This window comes from Carettochelys insculpta, chromosome 1, assembly GCF_033958435.1.
Source record: "Carettochelys insculpta isolate YL-2023 chromosome 1, ASM3395843v1, whole genome shotgun sequence".
NCBI lineage: Eukaryota > Metazoa > Chordata > Testudines > Carettochelyidae > Carettochelys > Carettochelys insculpta.
The window spans coordinates 65,189,445-65,216,874 of NC_134137.1; the positions used below are offsets into that span (position 1 = coordinate 65,189,445).

Below are 27,430 nucleotides of genomic sequence, written 5' to 3' on the forward strand. Positions count from 1 at the left end.
TTTTAGCTGAAGTCTTAACATAAACATATCAGAATAGTATTGCAAGGATGGGATTGAAGAGCTGTAATATACTTTTCATTTTTTATTTACTTTATTTATGTCAGACTTATACAGTGTTTAAATACATCCCTCCCCCAAAGTAACAGAATGACATTTTGCCTTACACTCCAATTATACTAGTGGCAAGCCTTCTTTTGATTCTATTCTCTACTTGGATAATTACTTCTGAAACAAAATAGTAAATTATCTAAGTGCATGAAAAGTATAACTTTACCTTCTCTTCCTCTTGTCTTTACTGTGGACTACAGGTCCTTTACTCAAGTTGATGTACTATGTTTTCTTTAACTTACTCCTTTCTGTTTTTATTTTTAAACCAGCCTATTAATTATATAGTACAGAAAGAGCATGGTCATAAAAGGGGATGAAAACCTTCCGAGAGATGCTGAATGCCCTCTACTCCTATAATTCAATGGCTATTGAGAAAACTCAGCACCTTGAAGACCAGTCCTTAATAAAATAACTATCTGAGAAAAAAATTCCAATTACAGCTGTATAATAAATTACTGTAATGGGTACACAATGCAGGCAATGCTTACTACCTCATATTAATACTGTCAAGCTGTCCTATCGTTAATTTATCACAATGATAACTCTACATTCAAGGATACTAAAATAATCAACATGAAGACTAACTATATATTTTAAATGTACTGTCGAAAAGGCACAAATTAAGTTTTCTTACAAGTAATTTGATACAGAACTCTAACATATTTAACACTCACTTTCTCACACGAGTTACTTTAACTCAAACTTTGATTCTTTACAACAGTTGACTTAGAGGCCCAACATTTGAAAAGCCAACTGAGATGTGTAACAAGGGCTGAATCCTTTCAAAGGATAAAATCTTTGGCATTTCTTAAATAAACCATTCTTAAATTAAAATAATTGAACAGGATTCTCATCTAACACTAAATAATTCACAAATACATAACCTCTAAATACATACGCCTCTGCACAGTTTCATAGCAACTGCGACACAATAGCATGTAAGAATGATTAATTTAGTTCTTGCTCCCTTTTATACTTTGCACTACCTCTACCAAGGTTTTGTTTATGTTGTACTGAGCAATACTATCACCTGGAATTCTGATTTCCACTGTGGCTTCTCTTTTTCACTGACCAGCATTTTCGCGAAGTGTTCTTTTTCCTTTGTTACACGCGAATGTGTGCAATCACGTTAATTTCTGAATAACACCTCATTGTTTCCTCCTCAGACACCAAACCAGTGAACCAGAATAGTTTAAAGTTTTCTCAGCCTTTTTCACACTTAAATTACTCTTAGGCTAGTGCTACATTCAACCCTACTGCTGTCAGCTTGATGCAAATGAGCAGTCTCGAAAATACAAAATGACAGCTCATTTGCATATCCGAGTAGTTCATTTGCATATTCACGGCAGAACATAGGCAGTTCCCTGTAGGGAGTAAGGGCAGTTGATGGGAGCATTTGCTCCTGTCAATCTCCCACAGTTGAGATGGCACAAAAGCCCGAATTAACGTAAGTTGACTCCATCTACATAATTAATATAACTGGAGTTGCCTATCTTAATTTGACCTTCCTCTTTAGTAGAGACCTGGCCAAAAGTGGGACATAATAAAGGTCTATAAAATCATGACTGCTGTGGAGAAAATAAATAAGGAGATGTTATTCACTTGCTCCCATAATACAAAGAACTAGGGAGTCACCAAATGAAAGTAATAGGTAGCAGGTTTAAAATGAACAGAAGGAAATATTTCTTCATGCAATGTACAGCCAAACTGAGAAACTCCTTGCCAGAGGATGTTGTGAAGACCAGGCCTTTTAACAGGGTTCAAAAAGAGCTAGAGAAATTAATCAATGGCTATTAGCCAGGACAGGTAGGAATGGTGTCCCTAGCCTCTGTTTGTCAGAAGCTGGGAATGGGTGACAGGGATCACTTTTGATGATTACCTGACTCGTGAATTCCTCTGTGACACCTGGCATTTGCCACTGTTGGAAGGCAGGACAGCAGGCTAGATCGACCTTTGGTCTGACCCAGTATGGCTGTTCTTATGTTCTTATGACTGCAAGTATGCTGGTGTAGGTCCCATTTCAGAGAAGCGTTTAAGCCTTTGTTCACTTGTATGCTGTCCTGAAGGACATTTTTCAAAATCAAGGCCTTAGCCTGGAACTCTTTCTCTGCCTTGTGAGTCACTCATCTTTTCTCCTCTGCCTTGTATTTGCCTCACTGGTTCTAATCTTTCTTTAACTGGCGGTCTTAATGAATCACAATACTGATGCCATGCTTTTTTTTTTCCTCATTTTAATTTCTCTCTCTGGTTAGACTTGCATTCTTGCTAATGTATCTATTTTTAATATGACTAGAAACAAATAGGTGGTAGACAAGAGAGTGAGACCACCAGATCCAACTGTACCATTTGGCACTGCGATGTGCCAGACTGAAGCAGGAATAGAGATTCTCCAATTTCAGATTTTACCTCATAAGCTATCACTCATATAATGTCAGAAGGAGTAAAGTCACACAAGGAGAAGTCATCAAACCCTAAATGCGCCATGTTTGTCTCTATCTGCAAAAATAACAGAGTCCTGTGGCACCTTGAAGACAGATTTATTTGGGGATAAGCTTTTGTGGAAGTTTATACCCAAATACGTCTGGTTAGCCTTTAAGGTGTCACAGGACCTCTTCACTATTTTTGCAAATCCTAAAAGTTAATCTTCCCACTCCATCTAGCTTAGCTATACAATCTTACTCTGCCATTCTGGTATAATCGCTTTAAAAAATCAATGTATTAACTAAATAAGTGAGATAAGATAAGAAAGATTGCACACAAGTGTCATGGGGGTGGGGGGAGGAAATAAACCGAGCAGGCAGAGTACCTATAAAATGACATACTAACATTGCCACAGATCCCAGCCGAAAGACTGAATTCAGCCATTCTTAAGTGACACCACAGAATTTTCTACTATGCAAGTGTAACAACAGAGACTTCAAACTTTGATAACTTTAGAACAACGTAACCAATTATTTACAACTTCAGTTATTTTTCCTCCTTTGACAGAGACAATAAAACAAGAAAATGTTTGAAGGTTCTTGCTCCAGCCTTTTTTTAAACTACACGAGCACAAACATTTCTACTAGAAAAGAGGGGAAAACATGTCTGCAGTGTATGTGCCACTTAAAAGAGAAACATAACTACAAGCACAAACATGATAATTACTTTTAAAATACTTCTGAACAGGAAGCAATAGAACCTCCCTTGCCTGGCATTCTCAGGACCCGGGGAGTCCCAAAACAGGGAGTTTGCTGGACCAGGGGCTCTGCTCTGGAGCAGCAGTGGGTCTGGCACTGATGAAGCACGGACTGGGGAACCTGTGAAAGAGGCAGGGTGGCTGTAGAGCCCCACAGCCAAGACTGAAGAGCCTTAACCTGCCCCTGTCGATGCTCCTTCCTAAAAATCTCCAGTCCCCAGCAGTGTTCTCTGCTAGGTAAGCACTTGGATGACCACCCAGGAGAGATTCAGGTGCTGCCCAACTGATTAACAGAGCCCCCCCAGCTGCCCACAGTAAGCAGCATGTTTCTATTGGTGGCGCACATCCACACATGCCCTAGCTCACACAAAATTTATTCTGCCCATGAATGGAAACAAGTAGCGAGAACAGTGGTTCCCATCCCCAAAGCCTACCTGTGTTCTCCCTTTTCCATTACAAAGGGCAACACCCCCATCTTGGGTTGTCACCTACTTTGGACCTCCCAACAGGTCTTCACATCCAGGCAACATCTCAGTCATTAATTCTTTCTGCTTCACGTTTCTAAGACACCACTTTTCCTCTTCACCCACGCAGCTAAACTCTCATGCCGGGGTAAGCATGATCTTGCATCTTGAGTACTGCAATATGCTCTGCCCTTAACAAATGCAATCTTATCACATTCATATCCACTCAGATTGCTACTGCAAATATAATGCTTCTAGCTGATTGCTTTGCTCAACAGACTCTCTTCTCTACTGTATCAAACATAACCTATTGGTCTTCATTTTCAAGACTTTTCATGACCATCTCTAATTCAGTATTGGAAGAACATCTTCTGCTTTCAGTCACCCTGTGATACCAGCCTCCAATACTTGTTCAATTTTCTAACAGGCACCTTTGTGTTTTTCCCATGCTGCCCCTCACGTTTGAGCATAGCTCCCTGTAAACATTCACAAAACTAGATCATTATCCTCCAAATCCCTTGTTAAAACTCTCTTCTTGACACAATGCCTACAAAACAACTTGACAGAAGTTAGGCTGGCAGAATACTGAGACCAATGCCTACTGTGCTAACCATTGCTGAGTCATTGTTTCCTTGCACTCCTGTGTTAGACTATCTATATTCATCAGTTGTCTCATCTTAGATGTAAGCTCTTTAGGGGAGACGCTGTCTTTCTGTTCTGTGTTTGTTTGGCACCTATCACACTGCTGTCTTGCTCCAAAATGGAGGCACCTAGGCATGACAATAATACAAATCTACTATGCATTTTAAAGAGTTTGTCTGTTTGAGTAAGAACTCCTCCTAAATGGTAAGAGCTAGGACCACCAAATTCGGTATATATCTTCCTCTTATAACTGAAAGCAACCCTTAAAACAATAAGGGTTTGGTTGTGTCAGAAAAGGGGAGGTGTCTGGAATGGGATTGTTTTTCCTAAATACGAACAGAAAAGAGACAATCACCAAATCAAGTAGAGGTCTCAAAACTGACATAAATGAGTGAACGATGAAAGAGAGCAAACCAAGATGAGTCAGAAAAACAGGATGACCCTAGAATAGGATTGTTTCTCAGTAAACCTTATAGACCTTTTTTGTTCAAGCACAGTGAATGATAAGAGTTTATAGGGAGAAAGGAAAAAAATGCAGTTGATGGAATCCCCATTTAAAAATATTTACTAAAATAATTAAAAACAGAATTAAAACAGAAAAAATTAACAATCCCTTTTATAAGAAATCCAAATAAAAAACACTATTTTTGAAAAATACAATCATTTCAATTAAGCATGTGCACTTTCCCTTTAGTTTTTAAAAAAAAATTAATTGAATTAAGGACCTGCAACACCAGGTAAAACCTGCTAGTAATAAATAATGTAACAATGTTAATAGTTTAGTTTGCATCTTCAGTAAATTCTTTCATACCTGGCAGCCCCAGAACTGGGAGGTTGCCAGATATTCAAATATTCTGGATAATAGAGAGGTATACCTAATGATGCATAACACTTAAAAAAAAGATTAGAGATTAAGAAACAAAAATGTATGCCAAGTACTTTATTTCCTAACAGTAATATTGTATACTGTACACCTACACTGTATTTGCTATATTTATTTGTATTTACTTTTTGTATACTGTACTTATGGAAAATGTAACTAAAATTTACATATAGTTAAAATGCCAGTTATTTGAGACATCCAGATTGTAGACTGCCAGATATGAAAGAGTTTACTGTATAAACTTTTGGTGAATGCTAAATTGACACAAGTCAAAATAGACTGAAATATGCCCCACCCCATTAAAAAAGCTGAACCCATTTAAAAATCACACTTTTCCATCACCAGCCTGAAATCTGACATACTTAACTCCTTCCGAAAGGTCTGCTGCATCCAGGGATTCTAACATCTATGAAGTTCAAAGTTCTCTACATACAATCCCACACTTACCTTCTCTTGGCTGAACCAACTCACCATGAAATACATATCCCAAACTGAACATTAATGCTATTTACAAGACAACCTGAAAGATGTTTGGAAATTTCCCTCTAGCTTCTTCACACAATGCCTTTTTACATCAGTTGACTCATGTTACACAGGTCAGCTGCCATCACAGCAATATTTAATTTCTGAAGAGATCTGCTTCCACATACTAGCTCTTGTCTATAATATACAAATATAACTTTGTCTCCCAAATCTCTCTTTCACACACCCCAGTACAAAGCTGGCTCAAATTAAAGTGAAGCATGAAAACTTGAATAATATGTCCACCTTTTCCTGTCCTTAACACAGCTGTATCATGGAAAAAAGTATATAACAGGGCAATTTTCCAAAAATCAAAGTTGTTGTAACAGCTGATCTGAAAACATGTGATAAATCCGATAACCGATATTTTAAAGAATTAGACAGTCAAACACACATGCTCCTAAAACAGGTCAACAGTTCCCTGAAAGAAGTAAACTTGGTAGAATATTAATAAAATAAATTAATTAAACAAATAAAAAGTCAAAATCAAGAAAACTTGTCACACTTAATTAAGATGGTATAGAGAACTGCTAAATATAAGACATTTTCACCTCAGCTGCAGACCACTGTTTCTTGTGTAAATTAGTCATTTTCACAAGATAGTTGTTCAATGACTACTGCATGTTAAATTAATTGGTCTCAGTCCATATCTGGTCCCACCCACCACTCTCCTGGTTGCTGGGAGATGCATAAAGGGCCCAGCTGTTTCTTATATATGCTCCCACTTTACAAAAGGGGCGCATAACTTCCCCAATAACCTGTCCTTTGCTGGCGGTAAGAGAATAGTGCCATTGTTTCACCAACAATGGAAATTTTTAACACAGCCTCTTTCCTTAGGTGAACTACTTAATGTCTTTCAGACATTACAGTGTTTTCCTGACACACAGGTTAAGACAAAACAGAATGAACAGTAGCCCAATTGACAAGAATAAAGGAGTGGGAACAGGCACTGGAAGGAGCTGGTGGTGGGAGAAAGTGAGGGAAGAAGAATTGTCTCCATTGTTTGACTTTCCAGTTCTAAACAGATAACTGAATTTTTCATGATCTTATTAGGGAGTGGGATTTCAAACTAATTTTTAATGCTGAAATCTCAGCTTTTCCAGAAATGTACGGTGACTACGTTATGTTCATTACACCTATCAATGTGGGTGGTAACATGTATATTCTGTAAGATGGCACCTTGTACATTCAAGAGTGAGTGATGAATCACAAGGGTCTATGGCATTTTCATGTCTGTTATTGAGACAACAAGCATTTCTGGGCATGACTGACTAGTTCAATTTTGTTTTACACACCACATGAAGTGATATGAGTGACAGCTGAATGCTATGCAACATTTTCCTTTCAATGCTTTGTTTTGTTCTCTGCTTAACAAAGTGTGGGTAAATTAACAGAGCGCTAAACCCCTAGCTTTATCTCTGAGTGTGTTCCAAAACCTTCAACTTAAATTCAAGGTGAAGGTTAAAACAAATATAAATACATGGCTTTCAGCATCCCAGAACAAACTGACAAAATCCGAAGATGGCATTACATTGCCCCATACGTGTCCACTGCGTTTACTTTACCTTTTAGTGACACCAATTCAGCAAGAAATTTAAGCACACGACTAACTCTAATCACATAAATACCCCCACTGAAGTTGATGGGAGTGCCCCAGAGCTAAACCTGGTCAGGTGCCATTAATCAGTAACTTGGACAAAATTATTAGATTTCCTCGGCACTGCGCATATTTAACTAAATCTGCCTGTGTACATTACACACTTTTCTATGAAACATTTGTATATATTATTCCTGGGTCCCTATTACAGCATTCAGCTACTGGCCCATGCTGGTGATGTTGTAGAGCTGCAACACAGCAGGACCAGCCTGGAGAGGAACTGTGAATCATAAGGAAACCTACTGTGCACACGATAATGAGGTATGATCTAACAATGAGGTTAATTATTAAATTAACCATTGGAACAATTTATCAGAGGTCACGGTAGATAGGCCACTTGTCATTGGCAATTTTTAAATCAAGATTTGATGTTCTTTCTAAAAGAGATTCACTAGTTTAAAAGACATTATTTTGAGGAAGTTCTGTGACTTGTGTCACGCAGGTGGTCAGGCAAGATGTTCAAAATGGTCCCTTCTGGCCTTAGAATCTCGGGATGATGTGAACAACTTCTCCTTGACTTTCTCTACAGATCAGTGTGGCTGGAAGATGAGTACATATAACCTCGCCTTCTTGTTGCCTCCAGCCATGCTCAGTGAGGGCTCAGCACAGCTGTATATGGGCTTTGTCCAGGATAAGAAGCTCCTTTATACAATCCCCATTCTCTGCACCCATGTGAGGGCCAGTCACAGTACAGCCTAGGACAAAGAAGGGAGCATCATCTTCTTACATGGTTTGTTCATACTGGCAGTGCAGGGACACTTACAATGTTACTCTTGTATTCATTTAACAGATAAGAATTTTGCAACCCTGGTCATACTGAAAATAATGTATTCAGCCAAACTTAGTTCTAAAAGGAGGTCTAACCCTGATTATTGGTTGCCTTTGTACTTAAATGTTATGATTAATATTCAACACAGAAATTCATCTGCCCACCACAGCTTTCAATCTAACTAAAAGATCAGATTTAAGAGTGGGTCAAGGCAGCACCAGAGGGAATCTTATAAGACTTTATTCACTAGTACAGCTACTCTGATAAAATCTGCTAGCATATACACAATTTGCTTCAATGTGGCTACCTTGATTTCTAACTGGATTAAGCTGCACTGGCACAAATCAAGCCTAAACTAAGTGTCTGCACTGGGGCAGTGACATTGGCAGCTATAATTCCAGTGTAGGCAAGGCTTAAAACTAAAATAAAGTGGGATTGGACATGTGCTAATCTAGTTGCTGGGTTTGGTGCACGAAGAAAATGAGGCTGTTCTAAATAGAGTGCTGCATGAGAAAAGAATAAAGTAGGAAGATGGAGAAGTTAAAGCAAACACTAAGAAGAAATGATTAGATGGGGTGTAGAAAGAACCGAAATCAAGATTCAGAGAGAATGTTGGAGCAGAGTTCTGAAGAGCTGTCAAATTACAGACAGGGAACTTCAGTTTATGTGGAAAAAAAGATAGGAAGCCAATAAAGGGATTTGAAGTGGAGAGTGATGGAGTCAGAGTGACAGGACAGGAAAATGATTCTGGCTGAAGCATTTTTGAAAGACTGGAGGAAGGGTTGGAAAAATAGAGTCAAGAAAGGAGGAAGTGGCAAGATGCCAGTTTTCACAGTACTTATTCAGAAGAGGCATAGAGTGAGTTAATTTTAACATTTGACTTGTATTTAGAAAACAGGTTTTTTTGCTTAGCACAGAACCATAAACGGTACTCAACTCAATTACTTAATAATAATAAATACATATTTTATTCAAACACAGATTTGCTTGTACAGTTTCTTTATTCAGTGAAGTATTTACCCTCATAAGAATTCTCTTACAAGTGTGCTGCAAAGGAAAAAAGAATGATTGCATACCTTTTTTTGGCTTCTTGCTAATGAATAGGAAAGAGGCCCAAATACATATATTAAATGTGTCCATGCTACACTGCTCATTTTTATCTTGTTTATTTTTAAACTCAAAATGTCACAAATGTCAATTCTTATCTTCTCTGTTTACTCACTGTTGGTTCACTCACAGTTATGGACTGGGAGCTCTCAGACCTTTTTTGAAAGGGAGCTTATGCTGAATCTTAATCTAAACAGTTTCAATATGAAAATAAGAACTCAGTCCTGCAAGGTTTTGATTAGCCACTTCCCCTTGATGTCAATGGGACTAATTATTCATGTGCTTAAACATGTAAGTGCTTTGCTGGATTGAGGTCCTCAGCAACTTGAATGATGTAGCCCTAAATCACCCTTTTTCTCTCAATAGGATTTTATTTGAATAGTTGCTTAGAGGTCATAAATCTATTAATTCTCACTTGATCCATAAAGATTTCCAGGAAAGACACAGTAGACAAGACCTGACTTCCTAATGTAAAAACAAACCAAAATAAAACTTTTAAATAATTCATGCATCAGGCTCATAATTTGTTTGAACTATAGCATAGAAAGATATATATAGTTCTGATTTAAAGACTGGAAGTGATGAAAATCTAAGATATACTTAGAAATCTTTTTCAGGAAGTCTTAATGTAAGGGAAAAAAAATGGGGGGGGGGTGGAAAGGATCCTCTAAACTAGTTCCAAAACTGATAATATAATAAATATAAGTTATCTCCTTATTGTTTATATCTTATTTGAAACACTGATTGTCCAAAAAGGAATTTAAATTTTTAGCTGTTAGCATTACTAATTGGTACATTAAAATGAAAAAATCCCCTCCACTATTCTCAAATAATAAAATCCTCCATCTTTTATTATTTACCACGAGAACTAAAAGCAAGGATTGATCTGGTAAGACACTCGGGAAGGCAGTCTAAAATTCCTTGCCACCAGCACAGAGGCACCTGAAATGGTGAAGCATTTTGTGGATGACAGCAATGGGGAGAAATTTAAGGGGAAGAGTTCAGTGCACAAAAGCTCTTACTACTTTCACTTCCCTTTGCTCCATCTATTGCAAAGCCTGGGGTGTAAAGGAACAGTGAAGGAGAGCTAATTTACAAGGTGGTTTATTTTGCTTTTCAAAATCGTCTGAATTGTTCAGAGAGTAGTTAAAGATCAGCTGGAAAGGAAGAGGTCAGACTGGTGTTAAAGATGACCAAAATAAAAATTACAGCAGCCACAGCATCTCTGCTAATTCTCATTGACCTCTCAAACTAAACCAGTTTCACTCTCATTATGTGACTCTAAAGCAACACCTCCCCAGTCTCTCCCACAAAGTAGCTCTGGGAGGGAGTCTGATATTCCCTGCTCCATGAGTTACAATTCCCAGAACTCTCCCTCTTTACATTCACACTGCCACTACAATACCCACACTTAACTACATACCCAGGGCCTTGAACAATATTCATGCCTAGAACTCCTCAAATTATTTCACCTGCCACTCTGATACTTCTACAAGTGACTCTAGAGACCAGCTCAACTATTGTTACTCTTGCAGCTAAAATGTACAATACGCAATTTTTCCTGTTAATTTGCGGCAATCTATGAATCAGTTGGAACATTTCCTCGAAAATCTAATTGGCTTGAGGGTTCAAGGTTTCCTTTGCTTCTCTCCTCCTCCTAAAGCCAGTCTGCACTGAAGCTCAAGCATGTTAAAAGTACTTAACTTGCTTGAGGGATTTTCTTGCCTCTCTGTAGATTATATTTCTCCATCAAGCCAAACCAAGACAATACCTAGTTTTACTTACATGTTCACTCACTGTTAATTCCAGTCTATCATATTCTTTATGTTATTTTTACAACATTCTGCTGGTGGTTTAGTTTCCACATTAATTTCATTTGGGTTATCATATTCATCTCATTAAGAGGAAGTTTTGTTCTCATTTTCTTAATTAAGGCTGCTTTACTTTCTAATGCTTAAGGCGACATTCATAGCCATAGCATTGCATCTTTAATGTTCAGTAAGTGCTCTAATGCAACGTTTTGACAATATCCTCAAGTGATGATGCTATGACTCAACATTTAGCTTCAGGGCTCGGCTATACCTTTCACCACTACCAGTTCTATTTACATCTACTAGAAACACTTTACAATATGTTCCTCAGTTAACCATACAGTGTCACCGATTACCTAAAATGGTATTGTCAAAAAGGCAATTTACAAATGAGCCCATAACTAAATATTAGTTGCAATTAAGTTGTAAATGTATTTTTTTAAAAATTAAGACTAAAGGGAATGTTTTGCTCTTCATTTCTAATAAAACTGCCAGAGTAAGTTGCTAGCTCAAAATAATGATTTTTTTCACAGCTCCTGCTCATTAAAAATACGCATTGTTCAATATACATCTGAATTATTCAATGTTACCGTTTTCCTCTTTGAGAATTTTGAAAGAAAGAGTGCCTCATTTGTAGATAAGATGAGACTCACTGAATGTTTTACCCAGCCTTTGTGAAACACTATCTATTCTGTTATTAAATAAAAAGAAAAGATTTGATTACGAATTCATCTGGCATGACGATTCCCAAAACTACTTAATGGCTTTACCAATGGCTGGAGCACAACTGTTGTCTTGTTTCCCTAATAGGAAACTGTATAATTGGGTTTGTTCAGAAGGTCTGTGTGAAAGCAGCCTCCATGAAAGTGTAATTTACTTGAGCAAGCCTGTAGAGTAATACAATTGTAAGATGTTGCAAGACATTTACATATTCAAACTCTGACAATTTTTTTTTTCAAATTTATAGCACCACCATTCACACTGTTACCCATATTTCAGTGTTCTGTGATACTCGTTAGCTGTAATTTACCCCAATGTCTTTCAAGAGCCCAGTAAGCAATAGAAGTGTTGGTTATACTGCTAGACAATATTGACCTCCCCTGGTCTGGCAAATTCTCTCGTTTGGCATCGCTGAAGTCCCAAGGCTTTTTTTCTGTGAAACCTGAAAAGAAGCACTTTTGTCTTAGTCACAACATTTTACAGCTTTAGAAGAACTCCATTACTTTGGAACTGTTGGCCTGGGTTCATCCTATCAGGATTAATGCTTTTCAGGTTCTGTCCCCTAATGCTGAGAAGATGAGTACAGTGAAGAATGGGTAGTTAAAATCTCGTGAAAGAAATCTGAAGAGATACATAGAAATAGTTGAGTATATAATTAAAAGAATGATAGAATGATTTGGCAGTGCCACCAAAATATCACCACAATAAGCCGGGCTATGGTAACACTAATTTTCAGAAACTTTGTTATCTAAACATTACATTTCTGGGGGAGAAATTCCTGCCCCTCACTTCATCATCTCTGTATGACCATTGGTAGATCCTCACATCCTGTAGTGAGGAATGGAACAGAACACAATCTCTATGGCTCCAGCTCTTTGATGCAGGCAGGATCAGTATCTCTGCAAAGAGCAGAGATGACAGTGGGGCCTTACTGCTCCACTTCCTCAAGAAGTCTGCCTTTTTGGGGCAATTCACTACATCTCAGCCACTCTCATTGAACTTGAGATCAGACACTTCACACACAACACATTTGCCTACATTTGGCTCTGGAAAGACAGCACATGAAGAGCTTTTGCTGGCTTATGTTCTTGTTTTTCTGAGAAAGTCTTGCATTTTGAAGAAAGGAGCTGCTCTCTTACTGCAAAGCCCCAGGAGCAACTAAGCAAACTCACAGTTTTTCAAGAAAAATAATGAACCAAAAAATATTGCAAAATTAAAGGAAAAAGGCTTTCAGAATAAATATTTTAAATTAAGGTTTAGAAGAAAATTTGAAAAAAAAATTGCTGTTGTCACAGCTCTGACAAATTACATCAGTGGATGCAGAATAATCTGCCTTGCAACTAGGTGCTTGATTGACAATCCTCAGTTCTCAAGTAGAAGAGGAACAGTGAAGAACTGGTGGACGTAATAATGCCAAAAAACACCAATAGAGAGAAACAGATTTTTGTGGGATTAAGCGACATACTTTAACAGTGGGTATTTTACTACGGAATATTATATAAGTATATAATATAGAATGGGAGTTTGCAGCTCCTATTGTGGTTAACGTTTTTTAAGTTCTGTCCCCTGATCTTGAGAATATGAGGCTCATACAGCTCTGTAAGGGCTTTTTTGTGGCCCCCAACGCTGTAAACACAAGATAGCGAATGTCTAAAAGCCACAAAATGAACAACTCATATCTAAATAGCAAACAATATGTGATCTCAGAACGTTCGATAATGCCCCCAGTGCCCTCCAGAGAGAGAGGATGTTCAGAAGTGAAAGTCAGGAAGCCAGTGGTACAAACACACACAAACTGTGAGGAAATAGAATATGTAAAAAGTTTATGAATATCGTGCAATAAATATGTATCACATTACAAATCAGCGTGCGTGCGCTGTTCTTAAAATACGGATTACAAAAAGTACAGTTTGATGTTATTTATTAAGGACTGTCTCATATTCACATGCATTGCAGCTGTTGAATTACTGAATTTTTTTACTCAATTAATAAAAAAAGTCTCTTCTTGCTATTTTGGTTGCCAACCCCTGGTACAGAACAAATATTCTCCAACTTCATTGCACTGCTATCCCCTTCTGGCAATAAAAATTACTTCATGACCCCAGGGAGGGGGTGGGTTCAGCCCACCTGAGTCCCACTTCCATGAGTACAGAGGTGAAAGCCTGAGCCCCACTACTCTGGACACAGAAGCCAAAGCTGACGCTCAAGGGCTTCAGGGCCAGGTAGGGAGCCTATAATCTGAGCCATCACCCCAGGAAGTCTAAGCTACCCTGGCAACCCCATTCAAAGGGGATCCTGAACCACTTTGGGATCCTGACCCACAGCTTGAGAACCACTGACATACTAGATTAAATAAATGCCTTTCTGGAATGCACTCTTTCCCTCTGTATGTTTCATGACAGAAAGCACTGGAGTGATACTGGCTGCAATCAAGACTAGGTCAGGTTTAAAAAGTGAACTCCAGCACAGAGCAGATAGCAAAGTCAGCTTCTACTAATGTATATTAGACAATGTGTGCATTTTCTGTAACTGCAGATTAGTCTGCAATCAGAAGATTAAAAGAAGAAATACGTGCAGTTCAGTTAAAGAATAACCAAGAAACAAGCAGCTGAGAATTTCAGGGTGCTAACATCCATTGGTGCTGGAAGATTTTTAGTGGAGGGGGTGCTGAGAATTTCCCACCACTGCTGAGGCTGGGAATAGGGTTCCGTCTCAGGGAAGGCAGGACCCAAACAGGGGTGAGGGAGGGAGACCACAGCTGGAGGGAAGCATGGGTCCACCAGCGTAATTATGGGCAGAGGACCGGCAGCTGGGATATTATGTAAAGGACCGAGAGCAAAACCCTGACTGAAGGGTTGGATTCAGGCCCTGGGCATGGAAGCCTGGCATGACCAGGACTTAAGAAGTCCATAAGTCAGAGCTGGTGCCAGAGTCCAGGGGCCAAAGTTGGCAGTCCAAACCAGGGTTGGAGTCTGGGAGAAGTAATATAAGTTCAGGACCAAGATCCTGGTCCTCGTACCAATGCCAAGGGGCAGAAAGAGCATCAAGACTCAAGGACCAAAGCTAAGGCCCACACCCAGATTCAGAGTTAAGCATCACAGACATGGGTCAAAACAAAACTCAGAATACAATCTGCAAAACTAGAGGCCAATACCTGGTACCAAAGTACAAGTACTGAAGACAAAGCTGGAATCAAAATTTAATGGAAGAAGCTAGGGATAGGTCTATATCACAGAGTTATTTCGAAGTAACAGCCATTATTCTGAGACAACTTTCATAGCGTCTACACAATGCAACTGCTATTTCAAAATAACTTTGAAATATCAGTGGGCTTATTTCCAAATTGGTAAATTTCATTAAACAAGGATTAGCACCTATTTCAAAATAGCACTTTCAAAATAGAGGCTGTGTAGACAGGGAACACAGCCTATTTCAAAATAAGCCATTGGCTGCATCTACACTAGCAAGTTCTTTCGAAAGATCACATGGAGCATCTACACATATAAGCTACGTCTACACGTGAATGCTACATCGAAATAGCTTATTTCGATGTAGCGACATCAAAATAAGCTATTCGATGAATAACGTCTACACGTCCTCCAGGGCTGGTGCCGTCGACATTCAACGTCGACGTTGGGCAGCACTACATCGAAGTAGGCGCTGCAGGGGAGCGTCTACACACCAAAGCGGCCCGCATCGAAATAAGGGTGCCAGGAACAGCTGCAGACAGGGTCACAGGGCGGACTCAACAGCAAGCCGCTCCCTTAAAGGGCCCCTCCCAGACACACTTGCACTAAACAACACAAGATCCACAGAGCCGACAACTGGTTGTAGACCCTGTGCATGAAGCATGGATCCCCAGCTGCAGCAGCAGCAGCCAGAAGCCCTGGGCTAAGGGCTGCTGCACACAGTGACCATAGAGCCCTGCAGGGGCTGGAGAGAGCGTCTCTCAACCCCTCAGCTGATGGCCGCCATGGCGGACCCCGCTATTTCGATGTTGCGGGATGCGGATCGGCTACACGTGCCCTACTTCAATGTTCAACGTCGAAGTAGGGCGCTATTCCCATCTCCTCATGAGGATAGCGACTTCGACATCTCACCGCCTTATGTCGATTTCAACTTCGAAATAGCGCTCGCCACGTGTAGACGTGGCGGGCGCTATTTCGAAGTTGGCGCGGCTACTTCGAAGTAGCCGGCACATGTAGACGTGGCTATAAAGTGTTATTTCGAAGGTAAACTGAAAGAATGTGGTGCTTCCTTTGAAATCACTCTTCCTTTCCCATTTCAGGAAGAGCGTCCCCTTCCGAACGCTTCTTTAGAAAGAAAACGTGTGTAGATGCTCCACAGACCATTTTTTTCCTGAAAGAGCAGTCCTCATGGGCACGATTTTTTGACCCCGTCCTGTTCTTTTGAAAGAGTGGGAGCTGTGTGGATGCTCTCTTTGGAAATAGCAGATCACTCTTTTGATCTGCTTTTTCATGTGGATGTACTGTTTCAAAAGAAAAATGCCTTCCTAGTTTCTAATTTGAACAGTGCAGATAATTAATTACTGAAACAAAGTACTAAATGAACTGGCAAATACTCCCTTTTTTGAGGTCTTCCACTCAGGCCTAGATGCCTTCCTGGAAGAAGCGTTTTATTCAATCTTTGTATAGCAAGAGACTATAATGCTCAACCAGGCCATCAAAAGTCGTAGAAGCTGAGCAGCAGCAGTTTTTCTAACAGCCTGGTTAGACCAATCTACTTTCACAACAATTTATAACTTGGTTGCAGAGTCCTTCAATAATTGCACCCTGGGAGTACTGATATCGTCTGGTTTTTGTTCCAAAACTGTTACAAATTACTTGAAAGATCTGAACAAAATCTAAATCTACATCAGTCATTTCCAAATGGACAGATTTTTCTAACACATAAATTAAAAGCTCTTGTCATTTACATTAGGCACTAGTGTCTAGACCTTCAAAATGGAAGGACTGTAACCAATGTTCCCACTATTTTTTCCATCCATGTGAAGAATAAATTTTATTATGTGCACCAAGGCATATGCAAATGTGCACCATTAGTAGAAACACATGCTGTCTGTTGTGAGCACTCTGCTAAACAGCTGAGAGACATTTGAATCTCTCTCTCCTGGGTGACCACTCAAGCACTCAGCTTACAAGGAACACTGATGGTAACCCTTAACTTTGTGATCAAAGATATAATTCCATCATTTAAACAATATAGTTTCTCTCTCCAACAGGATGCAAGCATGAATGATGCAATTCAAGATACTTGATACTTGTGGAAACTTGATATTTTTATAATTAATAAGACCACAGGAGCCCCTGAGACAGAAGATGCATGAAGAGCACCAGTTAATACTTCACCTACTTGATCATTTTGCTGGAGCAAAAGCCTTTGGAACTCAGGCAAAGACTATTTTGAATCATTTACTTTGAAAGAGTCATAAACCAAAAGGCTCCAAGCTAGGGCAGCTGGATTAACATCTGAACAAGTCCATCTCTTTTGTCAATTGACTTTTATACAGAGCCACTAATCTGAAGAGCACTGAAGCCACACACCCCACACCCACCTTTTTTAATAGAGACATACATTGGAAATACTTTTACATTTCCTCTTATTTTCCTCAGCTTTATTTTTTCCTTTTTTCTTTTTTAAACTTAGGAAAAGTTTTTCATAAACTTGAAACCAAATCTAGGTTCAATTCTTCTGAGCAGAGAATGTGATTTCTTACCTTTAGAGATTCTGACCTGTTCCCCTAATGGAAAAAGAGTGATAATTGTCTGCTCTTTATGAGAGCTCAGCTCTGATGAGGGTCTCTGACCATGAGGAACTCATTTCCAGAGACACTTTTATGCCCATTCAAAACTGTCTGAAACCAAAGACGGGTTCCATTTATTTTTAAAAATAGGAGGCTACAAAGTCCGAGGCACTCATCCCTGTTCAGAATAATTTCTGAAGGGGAAAAAAATCTAGCTGTGAAGCTTGTGTGAGAGGTCATCTTACTGATTAGAATTTTCCCCTACAGAAAAATGGTTTAAGAACTCATACAGAACAGAAGACGGCATTCCAGAATTAGTTTTTCCTACCTTCCTTTTTTGTTTTACGAGAGGAACATCAAGAAGTGTTTTATTTATTTATTTTTAAGCTAGAAACAATCCGAAGAGAAGGAAGGAAGAGGAGGAAGTATTGCTTTACATCAGAAGGTGCAACATAAAACGGTTTGCTTTTTAAATCACAATCTGAGATCACATACAAGATAATGAACACATCAAAGTCAGTGTATATTAATTCTGGTGACTGATCAATGCCTGTTACAATGCACTGGGGGGTTTCCACTGGTCCTAAGAGATTGAAATGGGAACTTTTTTGACATGTATCATGTCAGAATACTCATCAGTTAGTTTAGCATGCCTTTTCATTTTTACCCCCAAAAGTCTCCTGGACAGGTTTAGCATTTTTTGTTTTTTTTAAATGCCAACACAAAATCATTAAGAACTGATGACATCCTCATTTAAACCATATTCCCTAATCATAGATCTTTTGCAAGTGAGTGGCAAAAATCTGGATTTTTCTTCATCTCAGAGAGCACTCTCTCACTCGACATGGTCTAGCAGCCTTTCGTGCACACCTGTCAAACCCCACTTCTATTTTTCCTTCATCAGATCTCCTCAATCCCAAACACCAACACTTTCTATTTTTTAAAAAATAAACTGCACACAATATGTGCATAGACTTTTGCATATCATTTAATCTCCTCAGCACAGACAGTCTCATATTTTAGTAATACGGGTTTAAAAAAATCAATCTATACATAATCAACATAATTCCAAATTACTTCATGCACAGCCAAAGATAAATCATAATTTTCATTACTCAAGTTTATTTGTTAGATTTTTACTGAACAGGACATGTATGACTCCTCACTTCTACCCAGCTGTTTAATTAGGTTGGATTCATTACAAGGGATCTAATTAATTTCAATCCTCCCACCACACACACAGATGTTCAGTGAGTGGGAAGTCATCAAGATCATGTGATCGTATTTAACTCCTCTGGTCCTTCAGTATCTCCATTTGTAACATAATTCACACCTTCCTCAGAAGTGTGCTTGAAGATGTAAATAGCTTTGTGACTCTAGGCTATAACATACTGGAGAAATACAATATAAGAGAAATAGACAACTTATACTGTGGGTCAAGCCTGAAGGGTAAAATCTGCCATTTACCTGCAGAAGATTTACATGCATAGGTCCAATTAACAACCATAAGATTCCTATGAGCCTAAAGGGAAGTTTATTCATGACTTTAGCAAATATAACCTCCCTGCCTTTTCTTTTTTCTTTTTTTTGAAAACACAAGTACAAGAATTCTAAGGAGGACAGTTTTTCCCCAATCTTTTTTGGACTCCGGACCCTTTTTGTAAGTCTTTATGGTGTGGAAGCCCTGGGTTGGTTTTGTCATGTTCTGCCCAGAACTCACCCCATAGTGGCAGTTCCTGCAGCTCCTGTACTGTGGGCCTGGCTGGGCCTGGCACTCCAAGCACTGAAACCTCCGTGAACACAGTGCCACTCAGGTTTGGCCCTATCCCCCTGGCTGAAAGAAATCTGTGAGAGTGGAGTTGTGACCTGGCTCATGAGGTTGCAGTACCTCTCAGACAAATTTGTACTACCTCCTGCTCATTAGTGTGGCACAATCGGCATGGAGGGCTTGGCTTTCAGGTGTTTCTGAGGTAGGCATAGGCAAGCTGTCTCCTCCAGCAAAGCAGACTGTAACAGTCTGCTGGCTTAGTGATTTGTTCCCATTGTCTTTGCAAATTCTCCCATGCCCCTCAAAAGAAGTGTAGATGTTTTAAAGACTCCTTTACATGGTAAACTAACAAGCAGTCCTGTGTCACATACTTTGTAGGTAAAAACCACTTCTTCAGGTGAACAGAGTGGAAAAAAGAGAGTCCGGGGTTTATGTAGAGTGGGGAGGGGAGGAAGAAAAGGGAAAAAAAAGGGTTACCTGTCACTAGTAGGACCAGATAATGAAGGAAATTAAGTAGAATATGTCCCATTCTGCAAATAGCAACAGTGGAGAAATTGCCATTGTAATGCTTAAGATAGTTAAAATCTCTGTTCAGGACTAATTTAAATGTGTCAGATTTGCAAATGAATTCCAATTCAGATGATGTCCTTGGTAACCTTGTGGTAAAATTCTTTTGTAGAAGAATGGCTACTTCTAAATCCATTACTGAATGTCCAAGGAGGTTGAAGTGTTTCCCTGTAGGCTTATGTGTATTCCAATTTCTGAAGTCAGATTTATGTGCATTCATCCTTTGGTGCAGAGACTGTCTGGTTTGTCCAACATACATGGCAGAGGGGCATTGCTAGCACATAACACATTAGTGGATGTGCAGATGTATAAGCTCCTGATGATGTGGCTGGGTACTGTTATGGTGTCACTTGTTTAGATATGTGGACAGAATTGGCAATGGGGTTTGCTGCAGCGATAGGTGCCTGGGCTAATGTTTTTGTGGTATGGTGGGTGGCTGCTGGTGAGTATTTTCTTGAACTTGGGCAGCTGTCTGTAGGAGAGGGCTAGCCTCTCACCCAAGGCCTGTGAGACTGAGGGATCGTGTTCCAGTATAGGTTGTAGATTGTCAATGATGAGCTGGTGGGGTTTAATCTGGGGGCTATAGGTGATAAGTGGTTTTCTCTGTTATTTTCCTTGTTGGGCCTATCATGAAGTAGGCCATTTCTGGGTACTCATTTGGCTCTGTCAATCTGTATTTTTTTTTGCTTCTCCACATGGGTAACTAAGTTTTAAGAATACTTGATAAAGATCTTGCAGGTGTTTGTCTCTGTTGGTGGGATTGGAGCAGATATGGTTGTATCTTAGGGCTTGGTTACAGACAATGCATCTTGTTATGTGTCTTGGATGGAAGCTGGAGGCACGTAGGTAAGAATAGCAGCCAGTGGGTTTCTAGTACAGGGTGGTGTTTATGGGACCATCATTGATTTATACTGTAGCATCCAGGAAACGGATCTCTTGTGTGGAATGGTCCAGGCTGAGGTTGATGATGGAGTGGAAACTGTTGAAATCCCTGTGGAATTCTTCAAGGGTCTCCTTACTATAGATCCATATGATGAAGATGCCATCAATGTAGCATAGGGTGTGCTAGGGGATGGGAGATGAGGAAATGTTCAAGGTGAGCCATAAAAAGTTGGCATATTGTGGGGTAATGTGGGGATGTAAAAAACACTGTGGCCTTATAAATGCTTATGGTGATTTAGTGATCAGAATGGATCTAAATTTTTGGACTGAAAAAATTTCCTATCAATTTTTGCTACTGGCCTTGCTGGAGATGCTCAGCAGCCAATGTAAATTGTGCGTTTGATTCCCCAGCTCTGACTTGCCCTTCAGTTGTCTATGATGCAACACTTAACATATGGATGGCCATGTTTGTTGACTAATAACCAGAAATAAAAAACCTATATAACTATTAGGCAAGGGGACTTGGGGATTTTCTCCAACGCTCAGCCCACTCTCATTCTCTGTCCACTGTACTATAGGTTAAATAAATAATCTAAACAATTGAAACCAGAATGATTATATTGTATTATTTTGATAAATAAAATATTCAGAATTATGAAGAACTTTAAAATATTGTGAACAGAATTTTCTTAATTTTTGACACAGAATTTCCTCTGCAGTAAAATAACTATTGGAGGAGAAGCCCTGAAGTTGGTAAAACTTTTTAATTTCTTATGTGCAGTTTTGAAAACAAAGAAAATAGTTACACTTCCTTACATCCATATTTTCAGCACCTGACAGACATTTGAAAAACACAGATGCACTAGGTAAGTGATATAATGTTTTTTATTGAATCAACTTCTGTTGATGAGAGAGACAAACTTTGTCAAGTTCTCTCATCAACAGTAGATTCAATAAAAGGTATCACCTCACACACTTTGTCTCTTTAATATGCTGGGACTGACAGGACTACAAATCCAACATTTGAAAATGTAGATATTTTAGAAGGGTAATAGTACCAATAAGTCAGTTTGCAATTAATCTGCTTTTCCAATTTAGATACTAGAAATGCATCCTTCCCTTTAGGTCAACCAGCTGCTTCTAAAGAAATCTCCACAGATCTTACTTCCTTGTTCTTATAAATTCCATGTTTTACCCAGCATTCTATTTTCTTCTGCCTTTCAAACCCTGTATTTGGCTTTCCTAAATTCTATACTTTAATAAATTGTACACTTAAGCAACTGCAGCATATGAATTGTCTCTACTAATTACATTAAACATCTATAAATGTCAAGTACTGTAATGGAAAATGGCTACATTTCTTAATTTATAAAAGCAAAATAATAAAACCAAAGAGTGCTAAGACTCCAGTCTGTATTTTGACAAAAGACAGACTCCTTGTCTCAGTTATGGCATCTGCTCACCAACCACATCACCCTCATGGTGGGCACAGACTACACAGTGACTGATTTTACATATGATACATTAAGATCCTAAAGAATATATATTTATGCTCACTTTTAAAAAACTGTTTAACCTTTATGGTTGCAAATAGAACTGTTCAAGCATTAAAAGATGATGTACTTTCCTGATCCTGGAGAGAGACTGGCAAAACAGTCTCGAGAAGCATGAACTGACTCATTCATCTCAACAACCTCTGAAACTTACTAAGTGATGTGTCCACTGTGGCTTTTCTTTGTGACATGATGTTATTTTAGCAGAAACACCTGCTGCTGTTAAGTAGCAGACGCATCTATAGGTGCTGAAACACTATGTATAGTAGGGGTGCTGAGAGCCACTGAATCAAACTCTACATCCAGTATACAATAATAATCACTATAAACCAGGGGGTGCAGCAGCACTCCTAGTTCCAACATCTACGTGTGCAGTGGACTACACTGCTGCTCTCTGTTTCGCTCTCCTGGTTTTACCTCTTATTAAGCTCTTGCCAAAGGAGAGATCAAAGAGAGCAGTGACCAAGGAAGAGAAACCATCCATCTGTGGTCATTCTTTCCCTTTGCTTCTGAGCCATACTGAATTCTCGTCTTTTGTACAAAACTCTCATTGACTTAAATGAACATCCACTTGTGAATAGATGGTACTGTATGGCCTTGATGTGGTAATCCCAGTCCACAGGCTATATATGAGGTAGGAAGGTTGAGAAGGCCAGAAGAACCAAGCTGAGCTCCCTGATATTATGTAGGGAGCAATCCAGACTTGACCAATGACCTTGTGTGCTGAGGTCACTCAGGTGGGCTCTCTAACGCAGACCCGAGGCATCAGAGACAAGGGTCAGCAATGGGGACAGAGCCACAAGCAGAACTCCCCCCAACCCCAGTGTAGGATTCTGTCACCAGATGAGTGACAACAGTATGTGGTTGGGGACCCTGACTACAGTTCACACTGTGTCTGCTGGAGACATAGACTGACACCATCCATGCCTGCAGGGGCCCAAGGTGGAGCCACATGTGGTGTGTGTCAAGCCACATAAGTGCAGGCCACTGCCTGGCCCAACAATTGCAGGCACACAGTGACAGTGTGGGTGTGCACGCACCAGGTCCACTATGGCTGAATAGAGGTAAGAACCACTCCAATGAACTCCGTGCATTGCACTAGAATTAAGATGGACTTTTTCTCATTTATTAACAGCCCCAGGTCACGACAGGTGGAACAAACCAAACCAGGATGCTACTGTGCCTCATTGTGTGACCCTCTGTTTATCAGCCACTCCTCAAGATATGGGTAAATTTGAACACCTCAAGTAAGCAGCCACTGATGCTATGTACTTTGTGAATACTCTTGGGACTGACGAGAGACCAACGGACAGTGTTATGAATTGGAAGTGGCACTGACCCAGCACAAAACTCAGGAAGCATCTGTGCCCTGGGCAAATGGAAATATGGAAATACGTGTCCTTCAAATCAAGAACAGTGTACCAATCTTCTGGATCCAGGGAGAGACTGATGGAGGCCAGGAAGAGCACGCAAAACTTCAACTTCTTGAGAAACTTGCTGAAGTGATGTAAGTCCCAACTGTGTCTTAGGCAACCTTTTGCTTGGGATTAGAAAGTACTGGGAGTAAAACCCTTTTCCTTTTATGAGGTATGGGGCCATTTCCACCACTCCCAGATGCACAGGTTCTTGATCTCTTGGATAAAAAATTGCTCATGAGAAGGGTGCCTGAAGAGGGATGGGGAAGGTGGGTGGGAGGAAAAGTTGGCCACAAACTGTGAAGATACTATGTTGAACACCCAACAGTCCAAGGTCAGTCAAGACCAGGCTGACCAGAAGAGCGCAAGCAGTTAAGAAAAGAGCAGGAGTGTGGATCCTAAGAAGTGACTGCGGTGCTATCCTTGTATGCTCCCTCAAGTTTCTGGTCTCTTTAGTTCCTGGAAAGGCCAGGGTGAGCAGACAAATGGGAAAACTACAGGTGACACCACTTTGACTTTTGTCTCTATCCTTTCTCCTGTACATACTCAGCCAGACAGTCTCCCAGGACCTAGGCTGGGAAGGTGAAGGATGGAATGGATTCCTGGACCGCTGCGCAGAAAGTGGCACAGGAGCCTTTAAGGCTGTGAAGCCTTGCGTCCATAAGTTCAAAAAAGAGGCCCACCCCTCAAATGGGAGGTCCTGAATAGTGGCTTACATTTCCTGTAATAACCCAGCAGACAGCAACCAGGAGCTGAACCTCATGGCTACTGGAGAGGCAATCACCCTGACCACTAAGTCAACAGCATCCCAGGCCACTTGGACTGCCCCTCTCCCCATCACTATACCCTCTTCCGCTACAGCAGCGAACTTCTGGGCTCACTTTTGTGGGAGGGCCTCCTTGAATCTGCTAAGAGAGTCCCATAGATTAAGAAACTGGACAAAGCAGTTGCCAAAGTGAGGCAAGATATTAAACAATCCATCAGAAGTTGTCTATTGGGAGCTCCATGTGAGACAAATTTTCAACCTTGGTGATGCAATTGGGTGCAAAGATGACCTACATGACGCTGACAATCTCTCCTTCCATACTTTTGATGCGTTCTTGGAGGCTCAGAATGTCTGTACTGAAAATAATAAGTTGCCATGGCTATGACTAGAAACTAGCTAGTTTCATCCTTGTCGCAGGAAAATAAACTCCAAAGATCTTCGGAATGCATGAGAACCCTTCAAAGAATATAGGCCCCAGTTTTGTGCTGAAAACTAACATCCTTCAAAGGCAGATCTTCTTCACTAACCTCCTTGGATATGCCAGATATTTGTAGCCAGGATGAGTAGAGTGTCATAAAGTTAACACAGACCTAGCTAACATACCCAAAACATCAAGTATTGCATGAAGAGAAGTATGTGTGACTAGCTTTCTTTCAGTGAACAGTGATATTTAAATCACTCTCCGCCGTTCTACAGAATCTTTTCAGTACATTTTGATATGTTTTCATAATTCAAAAGGTCATTATTTTGCCAACAGTGTTTGAAAGTTGACAATTTTCATCTGCATGCTCGTAGCTTTTATACCCAGAAATATCTAACTGTATGGGCTTCACGTCCCATACAGTAGCCTTTTGGGAGCCTGATGTCTTGATCTTTTCTGGACTGCAGATACACAAAGAGATCCTACAGTAGGGTGTGAGTAAAACCATGCAACTACTGGCAATGGGACCTGATATTGACACTTCTGCATGTTGTCAAGGACTGTGTGTGGCAGAACAGTATTGCAGAATTGATGAGACTTTCATTGATCATCTAGTACTGTCTACTTGGCACCTTGGTGTGCAGGATGTCCTGCAGCTTATGTGGTCAAGGAATCTTTCTTAGGCTGTGCAGTACCCTCTTTAGCACGTAAATGGAAATACATATGCCTCCTTAGAGCTAGTTTCTCAGAAAATAGAATTAAATTTCTTCCCTTTAGTATCAGAATGCTGCTTTGACCCCTGCCACGAGAGGTGCTATTAGCACAGAAGTATGATCACCTGGAGACATACATATCAAAGAAGCGGTTGACGAGGTTGATAGGAGCACTTTTGGATGACAATGCCTCTGGATTTTCAGCTTCAGGAACCCTGTCATCTGAGGAGTGACCTAGAGATTGTTCCATTAGAGACATTTTAAAATGTGCCCCTCTAATTGTGTTCTCTCTTTGAAAACCACTTACCAACAGAAACCTGTCAACAAAGGGCACACACAGAGGGCATTTGGTGAGCTCACTGTTAAAGAGGCACTACTGCTTCACAAGAAGGACAAGTCTTAAGCTCAGCTGGGAGCGTGAAGACACAGGAGGCATGGATTCCCCTCCCCTTCCTCCCTGCCCACCCCCAAAACCAGGCAAGACTGGATAAAAGAACGCAACCTTGAATGCACTGGGTGCAAGAACACCATCAGTGGGTTGTATATGGACAATAACTCAAAGAAGATTGAGTGAAGAGAAACACTATACTGTCGAGGATTTACATCCTGTGCTTTTTGGACATGTGCACATTTTCATATCTCATATACTCCGAGGACAACTACCACACTGAAATGTAAAAGCAAAAAAAGTTTCAATTTTCTTGTAATAGTTTACAGTACATATCCAGCTATCTAGCAAAGGATTAACACCAGGGTTAATTTTGGAAGAGTTTTTACACTGCTTCCCCACCTTAAGAGGAGACACAAGAAGCTGTTAGACCCCGGCCAGACAAAAGATCAGCTCTGGTTTGAAGGATTAGAACTAAGGTGAGAAATCATCTATAACAATCTATCCCAATGTCTTAGACTTGGCTGACATGTTGTGTTTATTTAGATTAGCAACTTGCTTTGGCCTGTCTGTTTTCACTTGTAATTAATTAAATCTTACTTTTTTATACGTAATAAAAACTCTTTTGTTTATTATCAAACTCAGTGTTAATAACTTATGTTGTGGAGGGGGTCAACAACTGTTCAAATCTCTCTTTCACTGTTAAAGAGAGCCAACTCTAAGCTTTCTCTATGTAAAACTTTATATAGAGTAAGACTGATTTATTTGGGGATTTGATCCTTTGAGAAGCTCTGCTCCTGGATGCTGTCAAGTCCCTATAGATGAGCCCTCTCAGAGCTGTTACTCAGCTGGGAAGCTGTTACCCCAACTCTGTACCTTTTCTGGGGGAGACAAAAAGCTTCTGGCCCAGCAGAACAGGGTGGTGGGGCACCCCAGAGGGTAGGTGGGCAAGATCAGTGGTATGATCAGCACACCAGGTGAGAGTCTCCAGGAAACCTCTGAGATCTATCCTGTCTCAGACAGATAACTATACATATTACAGTGCAAGCACATAGAGACAGATCTGGCCCCCAAGAGCTTACCGTTCAAACAAAAGACGGAAGCAGCAAAGAAAGGTGAAGTGCCTTATCCAAATTCACACAGCTGGTCAATGACAAACCAAGCACAGAATCCATTTATCCTAATGCCAGAACTTATTCACTCAACCTCATTATTAAATCCACCTTCTTTTAACAAAATTTTTAGTATTACTCCAAATTTCTTGCTCCCCTATCATTCTATATTTTAAGTTTTGACGTAATATAGTGAGGAGCTCCTATTACCATGTTGTGG

General features: G+C 40.0%; 1 protein-coding gene across 1 annotated transcript in view; it reads right to left on the reverse strand.

Moving 5' to 3' along the window:
• GTF2F2 (general transcription factor IIF subunit 2) overlaps positions 1-27,430 on the reverse strand; it is a 140,312-nt gene that overhangs the window by 36,522 nt on the left and 76,360 nt on the right. The gene's annotated exons all lie outside the window — the stretch shown is intronic.